The sequence below is a fragment of the Mauremys mutica genome, unplaced genomic scaffold (genome assembly GCF_020497125.1).
Source record: "Mauremys mutica isolate MM-2020 ecotype Southern unplaced genomic scaffold, ASM2049712v1 Super-Scaffold_100163, whole genome shotgun sequence".
Taxonomy (NCBI): Eukaryota; Metazoa; Chordata; order Testudines; family Geoemydidae; genus Mauremys; species Mauremys mutica.
The window spans coordinates 404,391-421,579 of NW_025423278.1; the positions used below are offsets into that span (position 1 = coordinate 404,391).

The window sequence follows — 17,189 nt, forward strand, 5'->3', positions numbered from 1 at the left end:
AGAAGGGGGGTTGGCAGAGACCCAGCCTGGGGTGCAGGAGAAATGGGGTGGGGTGGAGGGAGACATGTCGGGTGGGGGTGGGGGTGGGGTGTGTGAAATGTTGGTCCAGGGAAACTGAGTCACTCCCAGGACATTGTGTGCAGGGGGGAGCACAGGGGCGGGGAGAGAGCCCCAGCCCCACAGAGCCCCAGAGGGATATTGGGGCAGGGGAGGGAGGAGAGACCCAGCCCCATAGACCCCTAGAGGCAGCGGGATATGGGGGGGGTAGGAGAGGGGATCGCAGAGAAGACACTCATCTCCAGAGGCAGGAAATGAGGGAGGGAGGGAGGGATCCAGCCCTATAGACCTGTAGGGGCAGGGAGATATTGGGGACAGGAGGGGTGAAGGGGGGTTGGCAGAGACCCAGCCTGGGTGCAGGGGAAATGGGCTGGTTTGGAGGGAGCTGGGGAGGAGAAGAGACACAGGGCAGGACACATATTGGGACAGAGAAACTGACTCACTCCGAATACATGCGGAGCAGGGCAGGGCGGAGGCAGATCATGCTGGTCCCAGGGTAATTTTGGGGGGTTCTGATGCCCCACTCAGCCGGGGGGCTCCCCTCTGGGCTGAGGAGCCCTGGGGTGGGGCGGGTGCAGGGGCTGGGTGTGTGTGTCAGGCTGGGGGAGCTGCCTGGGCAGAGGGGCTGGAACTGGGGGGGCTGCAGCAGCCCCTGGCTTGACGTGGTTTCCATCACACCCAGGGGTTACAGTTGGTTCAGTGGCTCAGCACCCCCCACTATACAGATTGTTCTGGCACCACTGGCCTAGGGTCACCGTCTAGTGCCCTTTGCCGCCCCGCTCAGGGCCTGCCTGGCTCTCCTAGAGCAGGGCGAGCGCCCAGCTCTCCTGGGGCAGGGCTGGCGAGAGCTCTGGACAGATACTAACAGCGCCAGGGAGCCTGGACGAATATTAGTTGGACAGAGAAGCCTGGAGCAGTTTATCAGAGAGCAGAAATGAATCCCGCACACAGCACTGGAGCTGCACTGCTCGGGGTGTGGGCCTGGGTCTCCTGCACAGTCTCCCTGCACCCCCTGGTGGCGTAACAAGTTCCCTGCAGAGAAGCAGAGGTGCGGGAACGAGGGCTGCGGCGGGTGCTGCAGCACCCCCATGTCTCACTGTGCAAAGCTCCAGGTGCTGTGGGAACAAAGCCAGCATTATTGTGCGATTCCAGAGAACCCCGGAGCTGTGCTGCCCCTGTGTAGTGTGAGCGGGAATTGCACGTTTTCACAATGCTTGTGAACACCAGGGCCGGTGCAACCATTTAGGCAAACTAGGCGGCCACCTAAAAGCCCCCTCAGGCGAGGAGGTGGAGCGGAGGTGAGCTGGGTGGGGGGGCACGTGGGGAGGGCTGCCTGCAGTAACGGGGGAAGGGGGAGCACAGGGGAACAGCTCCCCACCCCAGCTCACCTCCACTCTGCCTCCTCCGCCGAGTACACAGCCCAGCTCTAAGTCTCCTCCAATCGGCGCCGCAAGCCTGGAGGGGGAGGAGAATTAGAGCGACCTCCAGCCTGCTCAGTGGAGGAGGCAGAGCCGAGGTGAGCTGGGGCTGGCTCCCCAGGCAGGCTTAGCTGCCACAGGATGGGATAGGGGGGAAGAGGGGTTAGCTGTCACGGTGGGGGGTGTAGCTGCTGCTTGGGGGTTCCCCAGGTGGGGGGCTGAGTTAGCTGCTGTGGGGGGGCAGGGTTAGCTGGGTGCAAGGTGGAAGTTTCACTTAGGGCACAAAACTTCCTTGCACCCGCCCTGGGGCTTTCCACACCCTGACAGGCTGATTAGATACCTGCAGCCAATCAAGGCAGAGCTACTCAGGGCACCTGGATTTAAAAAGGAGTCACTTCAGTTTGTGGTGTGCGTGTGAGGAGCTGGGAGCAAGAGGCGCAAGGAGCTGAGAGTGAGAGGGTGTAGCTGCTGGAGGACTAAGGAGTACAAGTATTATCAGACACCAGGAGGAAGGTCCTGTGGTGAGGATAAAGAAGGTGTTTGGAGGAGGCCACGGGGGAAGTAGCCCAGGGAGTTGTAGTTGTCATGCAGCTGTTACAGGAGGCACTATAGACAGCTGCGATCCACAGGGCCCTGAGCTGGAACCCGGAGTAGAGGGCAGGCCCGGGTTCCCCCCAAACCTCCCAACTCCTGATCAGACACAGGAGGAGTTGACCCAGACTGTGGGTTCCACCAGAAGGGAAGATCACTGAGGTGAGCAAATCTGCCAATAAGTGCAGGACCCACCATGGTAGAGGAGGAACTTTGTCACAGCCTCTAATTGTGGTGTTTTTAAACGGTCTGCATGTTGCTTGCAGGCTCCTAACACTTGCCACAGCAGCTCCTTTTAACTTCCATTCAACCACCTGTACTTATGCCGATAGGTTGACTTTAGGCCTTTAACTTTGATTGGTAGCTGAGAAGATGGTAAATTGGACAGAAACCTCTTCATTTCCTTGTTATTTCCTGACTTCTTTATTCATGGCCTTTTCCTTATTTCCCAGCAGATTGACTAGACACCAGATTTGGGTGCTAGCAGGGGGACCTGACAGGCTCCTTATTTTCTGATTTCTTTCAGAAGCATTGAACTTGCCAGGGCACAGTCAGATTCTGGATGCTCACGTAAATGTAACACCTCAGGCTCAGCTTTAGTTCTGTTTCTCAGCTCTTTTGGAAAATCGATCTTTAGTCTGACATGTAGCATCCTTGCATTAGGAGATGGCTAATTAATAAGACCATAAACCTTGGCAATCAAATGGAACCTGAAGTCCACAGAAGAGCCCGAAAGGCCCTTGGGGAGTGGAGTGCAAGTTGAGGAAGACTTCCCTGCACAGCTTCTCTCTCAATTCTCGTTTTCCTGTATTGAGCACAAAAGTCAGGAATCAGCTCAGGGTAGGGTTATACCATGTGTGTGCAGTGGTTGGACAAGAAACTGGACTGGTATGGAGCAAAACTATCTTATGTGTGCCTGATGACTGTACGTTTGAGAAGGAGCAGAAAAGAGCATTGGGGCTGTGGTATAGCGCTTGCATAGGCTTTCTTTGGCCTGTTAGTTACAGGTCAGTGGGTGGGTTTATGCAAATTAGGAGTGTACAGGGAAACCAGCCAGAGGAAGGAGGCTGAAAGACTTCTCTGTCTTTGAACAGAATTGTGTGTTAAGGGCTCTTGCTTTGAATTCTTCCAGTGGAGTCATTTCGGGGAAGTGATCATCACTTTGAGTTACCTAGTTATCAAAGCCTCGTGAATGGTGTTTGGTGCATGTCTGGGAGCTCCTCGTGCTGAAGTAGAAAGCAGTGGGGGAAGAGTGGCTGTCTAGCATCCGAGAATCTCAGCATCACTTCTTGGTTCCTGACGGCTAAGATCAAGCTTCTTGGCTTTTTGAGCTCAGATGGGGTGAGTAGTTTCTTGGTCTATTCAAGGCCGTGATCAAGTGTCTTGATGTTTTTGGTCTCAAGATGAAAACTTTGTCTGTGTCTTGGGAACCTTGAGATAAAAAATTATCTAAATTATGTCTGTTCTTATCAGTTTAATATCTGATAGGTTCTTTATTTGAGGACTGTATGTTAAATTGATTTTTGAAACAAGGGGATGGAATTGGAGCTTGCTCTGTCCACCCTATGCATTGATCTGGTATTGCAGTGTCTCCAGGACCAGTGCCTCTCCTTCTGGGGATAATTGTGTGGTTAAAAAAGCAGAAAAAGTTTCACTCTAAAAATGCTGATTTGAGAAGGCTTTTTTAAAAAGTAGTTGAAGAATCAAGTCTTTTTAGCCCTTTGGTTTCTTCGTGATAACATATTGTTAAAATTTGTTGGGAGTGTTTTCTGAGTTTACAGATGTGAGTTTCTTTGTCTTGCTGGAGGATTGTTTTAAAAACTGGAATTCTTCTGTTTGCTGTGAGTCTTTTCAACAATATGAAGAACAAATGCGTTTTGGACTGAGGGTCTGTTTGGGAGATGGTTGGTGGGGGGGTGGGGAACACACATTGGTAATATTTGAGGTCACATGTATATCAATAATTAACTGCATGAGTTACACAGACTTCTCCCCACCCAGCCTACGTTCCATGTATCTTGACTGAGCCTGCCGCCCACCATCCCAGAGCAGAAGCCTGAAGCCTGAGCCCCACCGCACGTGGGAAGGTGGGGACTCCCACTGGTTGCCTGCTCCTGCAGTGTTTGTGACTCCGGAAGGGGGTAGGGACCAGCCCCTGCAGGCAGCCCGGGGGATGAGCCGCTGCTTTGCTGCCCCTGACTCCCCCTCAATTACAGCCCGGGAGACTGTGGCCACAATAAAAGCCCCTGGTGGCCACATTTGAGAAATGCTGGAGCTTCACAGTAAACAAATCCCAGCAGGTTTGTCACACCCTGTCCCCCACCCTTTCCCCACCTTGGGGATTTCCTGCCCTCTCCCACACAGACCAACCTCCCTGGAAGTTCCCACCCCCTATGTATTTACTGCCCTTTCTTCCCACCAAGGGAACCCGCCAGCAACTCCCTGATCATCCCTCCCTCAACTGGCTCCACTGCAGCCATTTCCCTTCCCCGGCCCCTGGGAGGACCGAATGAGCTGGAGCAAAACATGGATGTTGCGCTGCAGCCTGTTAGGGCAAAAAGGGCAATTGGGGACATGTCAGAACAGGAAATAATTTCACAGCACAATTCCCCCCAGGCTCTTTCCCTGCACACAGATATTCTAGCTTGTCCTGCATGTGACAGAAAAATTCAAATCTAGGGCTGTCAATTAATCGCAGTTAATTTACACAATTAACTTTAAAAAAAATCATGATTAATCTGTTTTAATCACACCGTTAAACAATATAATACTAATTTAATTTTTTGTTTTTCTACATTTTCAAATATATTGATTTCAATTACAACACAGAATACGAAGTGTACAGTGCTCACTATATACAGTTTTATTACAAATATTTACACTGTAAAATATAAAGTACTGTAGTGCAATCTCTTTACCATTAAAGTGCAACTTGTATATGTAGATTTTTTTTTGCTGTTGCAGAAGTGCACTCAAAAAGAAAACAACGTAAAATTTTAGAGTCCAGTCACTCCTACTTCTTGTTCAGCCAATCGCTAAGACAAACAAGTTTGTTTACATTTACTGGAGATAATGCTGCCCGTGTCATATATACGTCACCTAAAAGTGAGAACAGGCTCTCTCATGGCACTTTTGTAGCCAGCTTTGCAAGGTATTAACGTGCCAGATATGCTAACATCCATATGCCTTCATACTTCAGCCACCATTTCAGAGGACATGCTTCCATGCTGATAACGCTCGTTAAAAAAATAATGCATTAATTTGTGACTGAAGACCTTGATGAAGAACTGTATGTCTCCTGCTCCATGGTTTTATCTGCATTCTGCCATATATTTCATTTTATAGCAGTCTTGGGTGATGACCCAGCACATGTTGTTCACTTTAAGAACACTTTCACTGCAAACTTGACAAAACGCAAAGAAGGTATAATGTGAGATTTCTAGAGACAGCTAAAGGGCTCAACCCGAGGTTTAAGAATCTGAAGAGCCTTCCAAAATCCAAGAGGGACGAGGTGTGAAACATGTTGTCAGAAGTCCTTAAAGAGCAACACGCTGATGCAGACACTACAGAACCTGAACCACTAGACAGGAAAATCAATCTTCGGTGGGTGGCATCTGACTCAGATGAGGAATATGAAGGTACTTTGGCTCGTTATCGAGCAGTACCTGTCATCAGCATGGAAGCATGTCCCTGGCCTCTGATTGCTACAAGCTGGGAGGGGAGAACAGGGGCTGGAGCTCTCCATGGCCGCCTGGTCTGGTCACTCCCTCTGAAGCCCATAGCCAGGGCCAGCCTTAGGGGTGGGTGCCACCAGGGAATTGCCCAGGGGTACCGTGGTCAAGGGCGGTGCTGTACGGTAGCAGAGAGGTGTGTGCTGCTGGTGTAAAGTCAGAAACTGCTCCCGGCTGGCAGGGGAGTGCTGCTTGGGGTGGTGCCCAGATTTCTCCCTGTTCAGGAACATGAGGGGAGGGAGGGGAAGAGAAGGGGGAGAGAGCGGTGATGAGCGGATACTGCTCCCCCCAATGTTCCTCCGTGCCCCCCTAGGGGGCTGTGAGGGGGGAGCAAGGAGCGACATCAGGGCTCCCTGCCTCCAGGTCACCTTCCCCCCCTGGGCTGCTGCTCTCTGTCCTCCCCTTACGCAGCCCAGGGGGGGAAGGTGACCTGGAGGCAGGGAGCCCTGATGTCGCTCCTTGCTCCCCCTCTCACAGCCCCCTAGCGATGTGCGGAGGAGCAGTGTTCAGGGGCGGCGGGGGGAGCGAGCAGCAATGCCAGCTACTCCGTGCATCCAGGTCAGTTTCCCCAAGTGGGCACAGGAGGGGGTGCAGGGGTTAGGGGAAAAGGGGGCACAGTGCAGGGATTACGGGTGCGGGAGGAGGCAGGGGTTAGGGGTGCAGGGGTTAGGGGAACTGGAGGGGGCACAGGGTTAGGGGTGCAGAGCTTGGGGGCACCAGAGGAGGTTCAGGGTTGGGAGCCAGAGGGGGGGAGCAGGGATTAGGGGGACAGTAGCACAGACCACACCTACTCCTCCTGCTTTCTCCTGACACCAGCATCACCCTTCCCAGCACCGCCTCAAGGCAGCATCTGCTTCCGGACTCGCACCAGAAATGGGAAGTCTGGGCCCTGCCTCGCAGCGGCTGTCAGGAAATGAAAGCAGGAGACACTACCACTCCCATGGTGCCGTAGGGTTTTCAGGTGGGGTGCCCCCTGGTGGGTTGGGCTCCAGGGGAGGTTTGGCATCTTAAGGGACTGGGGGGGGTTGCTTGCAGGAGGTTTGAGGACCAACGGCGAAGGGGAAGTTGGACACTGGCCAGAATACCAGGAGACAAGGCAGGTGAGGTGATACCTGTTACTGGACCAGCTTTGGAGCCACACAGGGTCTTCTTCATGCAGGGGAAAGGTGCTCAGAGCATCACAGTTCAATAGAAGGTGGAACGCTCTGCCCCGAACACCAGACATTTCCCTACTTCCTGGAACGGGGGGGGCCTGTCCCCATTGTCCTGTAAACAGCCCCACCATGTACCCCAGAGGTGGCTGCATCTTAGCACCAAGACACCATTGGTCACTGCTCCAGAGGAGATGGTACATACCGGCCACTGCCCTACGTGGCCCCACAAGTTACTGCCCCAAGAGGTGAAGTACACACAGGCTACTACTCAAACTGGGCACCTGGGGTCACTGCAGCAATGGTTGGGGGGGATACATGCAGGGCACTGCCACACATGGCCACCAGGGGGCACTGCTGCAGTGGTGGTCGTGGTGTGGGGGGATGAGGGGGAGGGAGATACCAATAGGGCACTGCCACACCAGGGCACCACGGGGAGGTCACTGCTCCAATTAGTAGAGATATACATCAGGTAGTGCCCCAACTGGGTGCCCTACCCCAGAGAGAGAGGGGGCTGGGGAGAGAAGAGGAAATCAAAGGCCACTGCCTCACTTAGCCACCAGGGGTCACTACCTAAATAGGGGACACACACACACACGGCACTGCCCCACCTGACCAGCAGGGGTCACTGCCCCAATAGGGGGATATACAGAGGGTATTGCCCCACGGGGATGCCAGGGATCAGTGCCTGCCATACCTGGCACAGGGGTAGAGGGGATAGGGTGACCAGATGTCCCGATTTTATAGGGACAGTCCCGATATTCAGGGCTTTTTCTTATGTAGGTGCCTATTAACCCTCACCCCTTCCCGATTCTTCACACTTTCTATCTGGTCACCCTGGGGGGCAGGGGCAGGGAGAGAGGGGGCTACACACAGGGCACTGCCATACTTGGCCACCAGTGCACATCCCTAGTGGGGGAGTGACACACACCAGGAGCAGGGCTCACTGCCACAAAGGGGTTGGAAGACACCCAGGGCACTGCCTGACACGGCCACCCAGGCACCCTGCCACCTTGGGGGAGGTGGAGAATACACCTCAGGCACTGACTCCTCTGGCTACCAGTGGTCACTGGCCCAATGCAGGGGTTGGGGGGAGTAAATACACACAGGGGGCTGCCCCACCTGGGCAACACGAGTCACCGAGATGAGAGTGGGATACGCAGAGGGCACTGCCCCAATGGCTGATATACATACAGGGCCCTGCCTCACCTACCCACCAGCGCTCACAGGCGCAATGGCAGTGGTGGGGTCACATAGGCAACTGCCTTCAGTGGCCACCAGGGGTCGCTGCAGCAATGCTAGGGGGGATACAAGCCAGGCATTGCTGCCCCTCGCCACCAGGAGTCACTGCTCCTACAAGAAGGCACCTACAGGACACTCCCGTGCCTGGCCAGCAGGGGTCACTATCACTGGGGAGGGGCTACAGGGAAGCAGAGAAAGAGCAACTAACTGCAGTGGGGAAAATCATCATCTACAGGGGAGAAAGAATGGACTCTGCTAGGACATCGCACCAACTCCGGCCAGGCTGGATACCAGCAATTCGGGGCGGGAGCAGCTCCAGCTGGAGCCTGGGCAGAGGCAGGTGACCTCGGTCTCTGTGCTGAGCAGGCAGCGAGGAGGGACAGGGAACCCCCCGGCCAGGGTCTTGCTGCCCAAGGACGGGGAGATCTGTGGCAGGCTTTGGAGTAGCTGGTTCAGCAGCCATGAGCCGCACGCTTGTCCCCGCCAGAGCACTCCAGGAGCACATAACACACAGGTGTGCACTGCATGTAGGCACCAGTGTAACGACAGGGCCAGACTCTGCTGAGTGCTGCCTGTGAGAGACAGGGGCAGAGTCAGACGGGCAGATGCGGGCAGGAGATGACAGGGCCAGCGGCCATGAGCTGAACCCATCACAAGTCCAGCCTGTGATGTCACCATCCATCCCTGCAGCTCTCCATCTGTCCCGCTGTCCGTCAAACTCTCAACCTCCCATCCATCCCCAATGTATGTCACACACCCCCCTTCACCCATCTGCCTCACACTCTCATCTATTTCCTCATGCATCCTGCTGTCCCTCTGATTGGCCCTGCAGTGCCCAGCACAAGGAGGCATAGTGGGCCCTGAGCGAGGCTTTTGGGTGATGCAGTAATGGAGCTAGCGGGTGATAAGGGGGGTTCTGGGCATCTATAATCCCAGCCCCACTTCTCCTGTGCCCAAAGCCATGACCGCGAGCCCACCCCTCTCAGTCTCAGCCCCCACAGCCCCAAAGCCATGACTGGCCACTCACGCTGTGACCCAGTTACACCAGTGAGGTCTCCCTGAAGATAGGGGGTGGCAGGAGCAACCCCCTTATCCTGGCAGGCAGGACACATCCTTCCCAGTATGGCAGAGACCTTGCCCGTGGGCAGACAGACCCAGCTGAGCCCATAGGAGACTGGGGGAGGGGGAGCAGAGGAAGAGGATGCAGGCAACTGAACATGACAGGTGTCCATGAAAGGAGAGAGAGAGTTTGAGTGTAAGTTGGCCAACACAGAGAGAGAAACCTCGGAGAAAGAAAGAAACTCAGAACAGGGAGACACCCTCATGGATCCAACTTTCTGCTAGGGAGCACACACCACTCCTGGCCAGAGAGATGATCAGCCCCCGCAAATGGCAACATCATCTCCCTTGAAGCCACAGCTAGTCCAGAAACCCACACCCAGGTAACGGGACGTCCCTGCCTGGAGCCAGGGGGGCTGTGACCAGAGCCCTTCCCAAACCAGATACTTCTCTCACCGACAGAGACAGCTACTCTCATCCCAGCTGGGCAGGTCTTGCCTGGCATCAACAGGATTCACCCTGTCACTGCTCTCGCTCACTTGCCATCTCACCTCCGGGCTGGACTCCGTCCCCGCGACTTCTTTCCCCTTGGTATGAAACACAACACAAAAGAAAAAGCAATGGTGGCGAGGCTCCTCTTCTCGCTACTCCCGCACCCCAGGGCTCCGGCTTCAACCCTCCTCCCATTCTGCCATCACAGCTACTATTAGAAATCTGAGCCCTGGGCTCTCACCTGGTTGTCTCCCCAATCCTTGGTGCTGTCCAGCATGTCTCCCTCCACAGAAGTCACCTGGCCTCATCTTAGACTCCATCTTCATATTGCTCTTCTCCTTCCCAGAGCTCCTGCTCTGCTCCTCAGACCTGTCTGTGCTCAGCTCTGCAGGCAGAGGGGAAGGGGCATGATGGGAACACACGCCCCATTCCAGACACCACGCAGCATCCACAGGGCTACCAAACCACGTCACCTTCGGCCAAAACCACCCCCCACCCCAAGGGAGCAAAAACCCTTTGTGAGCTCAGCACACACAAGCCAGGAAAAGATTAACACCCACAACCAGCCCAGCCAAAGTGGGAGCCTCCCCCATTTCCCGGCCACAGGTCCATGGGGCTCATGGATGGAGACGTTTGGTGGGCTGTGGGGGCCCCTGAAGAACTAGCTCAGTGTGTGAATGAGTGACTGGGATGTATGTGGGGGCCAGACTGTGGGTTGGGGTGTCCAGGGGGACCCAAGAGAAGGGACTAGGGGGATTAGGGACAGAGGAGGGTGGGGTTACCGAGGTGCATTGTGGGAATGTGGGATTTAGAGAGCCCAGAGTGGATGGGTGGGGGCGGGTTGGAGGACCCCACAGTGGCTGAAAAGGGGAACCCGGCAGGTTGGGGGTAGCAGAGATTGGAGATGAGGAACCTCACACCCTGGGGATGGACTGGGAGAGTGGGGGGATGGGAAAGTGGGGCCCAGCCGTGGGGAAATGGGATGGAGGCAATTAGGGGCTGGGGGAGGAGGGGGGCGAAGGGAAAGGCCGGGCAGAGTGTACAGGGTCGGGGAGGGGACGCTGGGGGCTGAGGGATCCCCACAGATGGGGGAAGGACAGGCGAGAAGGTCACAACAGACGGGGAGACACTGGGGGGCCTGAAGGGGCTGTCAGGGCCCTACAGAGGGAGAGGAGGGGTGGGGCTGATGGCGCCTGGAACTGGGGGTCTGAGCCCCCGGCCCCCCCGTGCGGAGCCACCACTCGCCGTCCCACTGTTAGCCAAAAGGGCTCGTTTCCCCCCGGCGCTTACCTAATTACCCCAAGGAGGCACGGAGACAGGAAGACGAGTACCACACCCTTTATTGATCGGTCAGCTGAGCGGGTGCTCCTCTCGGCTAGTGCCAGAGAAAGAGACACACCTGACATGGCCAGATGGGCCTACCTTTATACCCAGTAACAAACAACTTAGCCTACGTTCGTCTACGTCATTTGGTTGACCTGTAGAACCTGTACATGTATCTGTTAGGGGATAATTGGGTACGCAGGATACATATATCATTTTGTGGGGGCTACAAGAGACATACAGCTGTTGAGGATACATTTGTCATTCTGAAGGGGAAACAAGGTACATCTGTTGACCCTTTGTACTAAATATCTTGAAGACGTACATGGGAACACAGCTGCATGCTCTTGGGGAGCCAACATATACTTGGGGAGCCAAACAAAACTGATAAGCGAAATAGCTGACTTAGGTAGATACACGGCCTTCAGTCTAATGAGTTCTGTAAGCTTTCCAACACAGTTTGGACAAGCATAACATAACTTTGGTTTACTCAGGCCTAATACGGAAAGGCTTCATTAGCACTATGATTTTCCAACAACTCCCCCCTTTGAGAATACTCACCAAACCTTTTGGCTGAGTTTTCTCACACTTTGAGGCCAAAAAAAGCAATTAATCTCTAGGGAGCTGGGGTTATTAATGAGGGGGTATTAAGTCCCACATGCATCCTTCCCATGGATCCGGCAGGATTCGGTATGTGGGAGCCACACCCACCCTAACCGGTCCATATGCTTGGAAGGAGCACTGTAAATGTACACACTTCCACTTAGAAAGTGTCCAAGTATGTCTTCATGACCACAGATCAGATGGTTCCTGATGTGTCTGTAAGGGCAGTGGCCAAGTTTGGTGCTTAAGATCATTTCAAATGGCCATCAGCTTGTCATTCAGGAAATCCTGGATTTCTAAACATACTAGATTCCACTGCAATGCCTTCCCAGCCTCAGTGATATTCAATACCATCTCTGTCAGTAACTTCTGGGTCATAGAACTAAAGATGGAAATGACATGTAACTCACCGACTCCAGCCTGTACTTAAGATAGCTGAGCTTCAAAAATAAGGCTAGTGGCCTTTTTTAGTTGGCCCAATTTCTTATCATGTTCTCAGCTTTGAAAAATATTTCAAATGGCTGCTTCACTATTGGCCCCAGCCCACAGGGATCTGGTTAATTCCCCTTTCTCCAGAGGAAATAACCTAGGCTTTTTGTTGTGCTAATCTAATGGCAGCCCCTTGTGAGCAATCTGGGTATGTAAAAGTGATCTGAAAACTGGATAAAGGCAATGTCATTTAAAATCCAATTAGGGAGGGCAATACATACTGAAGGATTTATCCAAAACACAGGGCGCAGCCTGTAGAATAAACCCCAAAATCCAATCAATACCACATTCCCAAACATGGGTCCCACAAATTTCTTCCTGCCAGTGTATAATTCTTTGATTCTTCACCAGGGTCAGTTCTCAATGTCCTTTCTGGTCAGGAATTCCTGGACTTTGGCAATGTCAGTGGAATGAGCATTTCTTCTAGAAAAGTTCAAAGGCACAGTAAATCTGTCAGTGGACAAGGGAGAGGTTCCTAGCACGTCACCTTGTCCTTTTTCCCTGCTGTCCAGAAGGCACAGTGGAGCTAGAAGGAGAAATAGGCTAATCATCAGTAGGAGAATTCTCCCGATGCGGAGGGGTCTTTTTGTAATGAGAATCCTGGGTCCAAGCAGTCAGTCTTTGGCACTTCACAGCGGTGTTGGTAGTCAGCAGGACTCAATAAGGGCCTTTCCAGCATGGAGCCAAAGCAGTCTTTCGTTGGTGGACCTTTATGTAGACCCAGTCTTCTGGTTCCAACGAGTAGCGGGGCTGCTAGGGTCTTCGGATAGTGCTTCTTTACCTGTGAGAAAAGAAACCTAACACATTGCATTAGTGTCTTTGCAGATTTTACATCTGCTTGGGTATATTCAAGCCCCCCCCCTTTTCTTGGTTGTTAGCCAAGTCCTTGAACAGAGTCAGTGTCTTATCTTGAAACTGAATATGTTAACTATTTTTTCCTCAGTTAACTCGTTCTTTTTCCTTTTCCCTTCTTGGCTTTTTTAACCTACAAAGGAAACTTTTACTTTTTACTTATACACCTTTTGTTAACAATGAACATATACACATTGCTGTTATACAGTACATTAGTCTTATTATTTAATATATGCCACATATACCTTTTTACTAATATAACCTTATTACAGAGCTTTGGAACAACAAACCAGGACAAGCACACCCACTTTGAGAAGTTCACGTAATATAACCTCTAGTCCAATAGCTATCCACCATCCCCAGCCCTCTGGCTAAAAGTTTGAGGTAGCCAGAAGGATCCCCTGTACAATAAGGGGAGTGGGTTAACTTTTTCATGTCTTTGCTTCCAAAGACTGTCGGTACACAAATTTTAACAACAATTTTCAATTAAAAGATTTGGCCAATGTAGTTTCTTTCTCTTACTTAAGAAAATGTATTAGACTTTAGTAGATCACATTTTTCTGATGTATCCAAACACTTTGTATTCTAAGTTAAACAAAACAAGTATCTGCATTTCAATCCAACACTTCCGCTTGATTTCAAATCAGACCATCCCATGAAAATATTAAACACAACAATTCTGGCCACGAGACAAACACCACAAGACAGAACATAGAACACAAAACATAATTTTTACTGTGCCAGTAAATCATGGTACGTTGAATGCTGTTTAGCTGGCATTAGTTTTCTTTGATTATCTGAAAGACAAAAACAAAGGTCTACCCCTTCTGGGCAGTCAATCATTGCTTAAAATATACAAATACCCTTGTTGATTTCAGGCAAAACAGGGGAATTACCCCATATTTTCTTATATGTGTTTTATAGGCAGCCCAGGTTTCAGTGGCCTCTACCTTATCAGTTAGATAATTTGCATTAATACAGATGCTTTCTGGCTTGCTTTTTACTTTTAACTCCTGCTTTTAAACACTGAAAGAAAACATCACCACTTATAGTGCCTTAGAGCCTAATACATTTTTATTTACATAGCACTGTATACATTCTTTAGCTAATTCAACAAAATTGTTCATAGCCAAATGATTGCAATTTAATAATTTCTTTGCCTGAATTTATTTACAAATATTTAAAAAAACACCAAGAACTTTTCTCTTTAGCATCTTTACAAAGTTCAACTACTATTCCCTCCAGCAACTACAGAGTTAACTTTTCACTCTCCTTTAAAAATCACTTGCCCTTCCCTTAAATCACTTGCCTGTCTTCCAACAGCCACTTACCAATTCAAATCACCATTCCAAATATCATTCTGAGTATTTGAAATCCCCATGCTTACACTTACTTACTCCTTCCTTCCACTAGACCCTCAAAAGTTTCCAACCTGTTCTCCAAGCTCTCTGTCTGTTGCCTGCCCGCCTGGGCCCGATCCTTTTTTTTTTTTTTTTTTTTTCATGGGCACCAACTTGTTCCACTACCAGTTTAGCTAGGAGGGTGGGCTTCTCAACTAGCCCCCACCCTTCTGGTCTTTTCCCTAAAACATTTTTTTTACTCAAGATTACCCGAGTCCTCCCTTGTGAGGCTCACCACCTGAGCAAAACGCATGGCCCATTAACTATTTAATTTCCTCTTGTAGCAAACACACTGCTGTTACAGCATATGCTGAGCACGAATGGTTAAATTTTAACAAGTCCCTGAAGGACTGGTACATGCTTAGCCAGAGCTTCCTTTTCTAACTGGAAGTCCTGTCTCAAGGCCTGCAACTTGCCCTGGCGCAGGTTTGAGTTGCTGCCTGGTTCATGATCTATGCTCTTAATTGCTCAATTCTAGTTATCAAGTACACATCTCGTCCCTTCTCTCCAACTACTCTATTGCCCAGTCCTGCTACGACTGGGGGTAGATCCACCTGCCACCCTTCCCGGTCAACCAGGGTGGAGAGAGGAATGCTAAACCCTTCTCCAGTTCTCAGACTTGCTGCAGCTGAGAGTGGGCACACCTTTAATTATGCAATCCTCAACATATAACAGCAACAGAACCAAATAAAACAAACATAAAACAACAAGGGTAAAACAAATAGATGGTGTAAATTCTACAGGGTTCCCCCATTCTCTATTGCTCACCAAACTGTGACAAATTCCTGTTACCCATTTATCCCTCATGTCAGGTGATCAGACAGGACAGGACTGCAGGACATTGGGGGAGGATAGAGAAAACACACCATATAACCAAATTTTAAAACTTCATTACAAATAATAAAACAACAATGGAGAGTGTTGGGAATGCTCCCACATCACTCAGGAAAAATATAAATGCCCCAAGCCTTAAGCCACGTTAATACTCACACATGTCCAGACTGGCCACGTCTGTATATAACGTTCAGAAAAGGGGGAATAGGTGGACGGGAGATTATCCTGTATACAGCTTGTTCAGAATTTCCAACATGCTTCCGCTCTTGGGAGGGCTGGTTTTTTGTTTTTTTTTACACCCTGGAATCTCCTGCGGTGTCTCTTTCAGAGATTCTAGTCCAGGTCAGCTACCTCTGGCTTCTCCAGTGTCACCAAGCCACACCAACACCGGCATCCGTCACAAAGTCAGACTGTTGGATCTCACTGAACAGTTAAGCTTTGCAAATGTAATCTCACCAGTTCTGTAACTTGTACTGCCTTTGGTTTGCCTGTCTTTATTTTTCCACAACCAGCTGGGGCTGAAAGCAGTTTTGTTTCTTGACCTTGAACACAAAGCAACTTTCTATTTCTCTGCCAAGCTGCATTTTAAATTAACCCATACCTAGACAAATTGCTTACACTGTGTCAGAGGCTTTTCTTTGACGATTAAAAGCTCCTCTGAGATATATGATCTTATTTAGATTGAAAGTACCTTTTAATGGACATTGTTTAGATGGATCTTCATGCGTATGAAGATTCCAATTCTTTAAATACCTGCAGGTTTTAGAACCATAATGTACGTACATATAATATGCTGGGGTACCCTTAGGGGGTGAGGTGGAATGTTTAGACTGTCCCTTACCCATTTTCCACTTACACACACACTGCCCTGTTCGCACTAGCAGCTCATAAACTAAGGATCTCTCCCTACAGGGCACTCACACAGGAGAGACTCACAAGGAAGACTACGACTCTCCTACATCTCCCTTCAGCAAAGAGCATCGGCTAGTCTCTGGGAGACGGCGCCCGCTTGCGTCCAGTGAGATGATCAGACTGTCAGTAGCCCACACGGAAAGGAAGGGGGGGGAGAGAAGATGGGTTCACACACTCCTAGACCCGGTTATCACAGTTTCGGCTTCCAGCATACCAACAGAACAAGAAACAAAAGTACCCCTACCAAAAAGAAAAGCCAGCCCTGGGGCTGCTCCCAGTAATTGTTCAGCACGGCCCACAGACTCGTGGAGTAAATGGAATTATTCATTAGCCGTGTCTGAACCTAGGTACCTTAACCGAGAAAGCTTTTACCCACAGTCTTTTACCATTAGGGGCCCAAAGTCCCAACCCTCACTTCGGGGGCGTTAATCCTCAAAACCCAGGAGGTAAACGCACTTAACCCACGCCCGGAGTGGCCACGTCCTGGCAGGTGGACTCCCCTCTTTCTGGTACTGTCTTGCCTCCGTGTCTGCTGGAGTTCTCTATGGAGGGGGCGTAGCCGTCCCGGCCGATTGCGGCGACCCGGAGCTCGAGCAAACCAATAGCTCAAGGTGGCCACTCTCCTGAGCCGTCCTCGGCCGCCGGTCGCGCCCCCTACAGGGAGAGAAGTCCCCGGCGTGGAGTCGCCAATTTGTTAGCCAAAAGGGCTTCGTTTTCCCCCCGGATCTTACCTAATTACACCAAGGAGGCACGGAGGATCAGAGAGACGAGTACCATTATCTTTATTGATCGGTCAGCTGAGCGGGTGCTCTCATCTCGGCTCGTGCCAAAGAGAGAGACACACCCCACAAGTCCGAAAGGGCCTTTTTATAATCAGTAACAAACAACTTAGCCTACGTATGTCTACGTCATTTGGTTGACCTGTAGAACCTGTACATGTATCTGTTAGGGGATAAATTGGGTACGCAGGATACATATATCATTTTGTGGGGGCTACAAGAGACATACAGCTGTTGAGGATACATTTGTCATTCT

The 17,189-nt window shown here is 51.1% G+C and overlaps 1 pseudogene; it reads left to right on the plus strand.

Annotated features, from left to right (window-relative positions):
• Window positions 1-3,472: 3,472 nt before the first annotated feature.
• LOC123359634 lies at window positions 3,473-3,678 on the plus strand (annotated as a pseudogene).
• Window positions 3,679-17,189: the final 13,511 nt, after the last annotated feature.